This window comes from Cibotium barometz, chromosome 42 (assembly GCF_041138505.1).
Source record: "Cibotium barometz isolate CiBa-2024 chromosome 42, ASM4113850v1, whole genome shotgun sequence".
In the NCBI taxonomy this organism is placed as follows: domain Eukaryota; kingdom Viridiplantae; phylum Streptophyta; class Polypodiopsida; order Cyatheales; family Cibotiaceae; genus Cibotium; species Cibotium barometz.
In genome coordinates, this window is record NC_141087.1 from 44,443,697 (window position 1) to 44,447,828 (window position 4,132).

Consider the following 4,132-nt stretch of genomic DNA (forward strand, 5'->3'; position numbering starts at 1 on the left):
CGCGCAAGGTGTACAAGTGGCCAGTTTCAAACGCTTTCAAACCTTTTCCCACACACCTGTTTTGACATGTAATAAGGAGACCAAATTAGTGCATGATTAGGCCTATGGATAAATAGGTGCAAATTACACAATGAATTTCCCTACAAGAATTTGTTGAGCAAATTATTATTGCTTGATTAGGCCTATGGATATGAAATATGTGCAAATTACAAGTTACAAAGTAACTTATCCTACAAGAATTTGTTGAGCAAAATGTATCGGCTAAAGTGATCAAAATAGTAAAAGTGGTTTTCGTTTCGAGGCAAGATGTGGGTTGCATTATAGATTTTTTGGATGCAATTGTACAGCATGAGTAGCACTTTAAGTCTATTGCAACTATGTGTTTCACATGTTGTCAGCATTGAAATCCCTACAATCATGATCTCGTGTTGCATATGTGGTTGATTTTCTCCAAGTGATCTTCAAGAATATTTAGTAGTATTGACATTTTATTGCCATGTTGGATTGTGGTTATATAGCCAAGATTTTATTGATATTTTATTGCCATGGATTGTGGTTATATAGCCAACATGAAGGTATGCCTCTACAGCTTTAAGTCCTTCCATGATATGGATTTTCATGTTGAGGTGGCTTGCTCTTATGTACATTCATTAAGAATGTTGGTGTGGTAACACCAACACTAACATTTGTTAAGAATTTTGGTGCGGTAACACTTTTCGATATAGCAAGTAAGGTAACTCATAGCTAGAAGGCTATCATTCACCTTTATATCTTCAACGTGCTTCTTAATGGATAGTGTTCAAGGATTCTATAATACCTTTGATGTTCACATTATTGTCTTACAATGTTCTTTGTTTACATATCCATTTGTAGTCATTTAAAATTTTGTTATCTCTTATGTCACCCTTGTGTCAAATTTTTGTTATCTCTTATGTCATTTAAAATTTTGTTATCATTTGTAGTCATTTAAAATTTTGTTATCTCTTATGTCACCCTTGTGTCAAATTTTTGTTTTGTGCTAGCTTATTTTGGTTAATCTATTGAATGAATGATTATTTATTTACATTGAAGTATATCTTTAATTTTTGTCGTATGCTAGCTTTGAATGAATGATTATTTGTTTTGTGATGGCTTATTTTGGTTAATCTATTGAATGAACGATTATTTGTTTACATTGAAGGGTATCTTCCCTATGTGCATCATAAATATGCTTATGGTTTTTTGGATCAAAATTTCATTTTTCTTTCTATGTATATTCTAAGGAGGCCTTGAATAATAAGCAAGGATGTGTGTGTGTGCTAACACCATCAGTGAGAAACAAATGGAATTTTTCACTAGGGTTGATTCTTTTATATGTAGTGTGACATCAATCAAGAGCAAGTGTTGTTTTTTATTCAATCCTTATTGCAATCACTTATGATATTCAATTTGTTTCATAAATCAATGTCTTACACAGTAGATTAAATTATGTCTCTTTGATTTTTTTCTCTTTCCATTTCTATCTCAAGGCCAAATTTAGACGTGTTCTCTCTTTTTTTACTCATAAAAGAGTCCTCCTCTGTATCAAGAAGAGTTTGTTCATAATTTCATATTTTTTCATTGGGGTTGATTCTTTTATAAAGTGTGACACATAGTGAAGAGCAAGTGTTGTTTTTTATTCAAGCCTAACAAACACTTGTGGTATTCCTCTTATTTCATAAATCAATGTCACACTAGATTAAATGGTGTGTCTTTGATATTTTCTCTTTCCATTTCTATCTAAATGCCAAATTTAGATATGCTCTCTCTTTTTAAAAGAACTATCCTTTCAATCAATCTAAATAAAGAAGAGTTTCTTCATCAGTCTCATTTCATTTTTGCACATTGTTTTGTTTGTAAAAAAATGTACTCAATTCTTTTATCCTCCTATGGCATTTAATTTTGTAAGTTTACATCTGTTGCACATGCAAATTATTTTAGGAATAACAAGAATTATTTACAAAAATAGTTTTTAGGCTCTCCACATTTGGTGCATCAAACGTATCAAATATTTTTATCAGCCTTTTAAGTCTTACTAGTTAAATATTTATAATTTAAAGTAACACTCTCTATACCCTGAACAATACTAGCGTGCTATTGTCACAAAAGGCAGCCCAGCATATACTTATGGGTGGGCACTTATGGGTACGAATACCCAAGAGTCAAACAACCATCTTCATGGTTACAATACCATCTAGTTGATATTATAAGGTCACCTTGTCTAGGACGAGATCTTGCAAACTGCACTAAACACTACACAAATGAAGGTAGCCCAACATATATTTATGGGCACTTATGGGTATGAATACCCAAGAGTCAAACAACCATCTTCATGGTTACAATACCATCTAGTTGATATTACAAGGTCAAGTTGTCTAGGACTAGATCTTGCAAACTCCACTAAGCACTACACACATGAAGGGATGTCTTATGTTTTGTATACTTAGTGATGATATCTTCACAAATATATCAAATGATTTTTTGAAGAAGAAGTTAATAAGGACACATTCTTTTGATAGGTTGGTGTTCATGAATGTGAATTAACAAGTAGTGAACAATAAAGAAAGTGACAATGATACATAGATTACTTGTTACAAACTTAGTTGAGTGCTTAAGATGGCTATGCGCATATTTTGAACTCACTAACTTATTGATATATTGTTAGATTCATTACTTTGAATGCTTGTTTGGAAACTATTTTGTCTACCTTTGTCAACATGAATGATATATAATAACTTGTGGCTCCATAAGGTATCAATATATATATATATATATATATATGTCTCCATTTCATTATGTTATATTATGCCTACATTAAAAAAAATTCATGTTAATATCTTTAAGTGTGTGTGTTTGACAAAAACTTGTTTGGAAATATCATAATGTAGAGCTCTAATATATTCTACTTCATTCATCTCAAGTTTTTGGAGTCAATTTTGATGGCTAATGGTTTTCATACTCGTGTCTTATAGTCATTTGTTTGATTTGTATTATTAGTATTTTGTATTGTATCATCTTTGTGTTGCAATATGTATAGATTTGTATTATTAGTATTTTGTAGTGTACCATATTTGTGTAACTGTTATATGTATGGATTAGCCATAGTAAGTAAGTGCACCTCATCAATGGCTATGGGAATCTAAGCCTACATGCATTATTTCTTTTCTTTCATGATGTTTTATAACAATGCATTCATGGTGTCCTCCAACGTTTGGGGAATAATTCTATGTTCAATGATATATGTTATTAAAAGATAGTTTCCTCATTTTCTTTACCTTAGATTGGTGCATCATCTTTTATCCACAACAATCCATAATCATGTTTACTACCTCTACTTTAAATCCCTATGACAAAGAAGCTATCATCAACAAGACCTAATAGGATGTATCATTTTTTAGTAATGTGTTATTTGCTTGGAATTGATGCACGTTGGATCTAGCTATTGTGATTAGATAAGATCGTACTAGATGTCATGCATAAATGCCAACACCCAAAATGATAAGTTTTTAGATGAATGCCAATTAAGGCTTTTGATTATTTTATTAATGTTAATTAAGGCTTCCCTCCCTTGCTTTTTAATTATATGGTTACGGCTCAACATTGATCAATTAAGGGTGTGTTTGATGATGTAAATGAATGCAAATCCTCCTACTAGTGGGCTCTCATAAACTTACCCAAGTGATCAATGGTTGGTGAATTAAGCTTTGCTTTTTATTTTTTAGGTTTTTCAATGCCAAATTAGCCTGGCTAATGAAAACATCAAAATGCCAAATTAGCCTAGCTAATGAAGACCTAATTAGTGAAAATAAAGAAAACAATGCAAGTTTTGAACAAAATCTAAGCTAAATCATGGTTTAAGCACCTTGCTAGACATCTATATGCAATTAACTTAAGCAAAAATGCCAGATTAAAGCCCAAAATTAGAGATTTCTCTCCAAGATTAGGCAAAAACCCTCTTCCTAAATGCTTTAAACCTTGTAATTTTTTATTCTAATCTACTCTAAACACAAAATAAATCATGAAATCAAAGCATAAATCTAAAAAACAACACAAAATCAATATGAATTGTACACAAAAAACTTTCAAATTGGTATGCCTTTTGTGGTGTCAACAC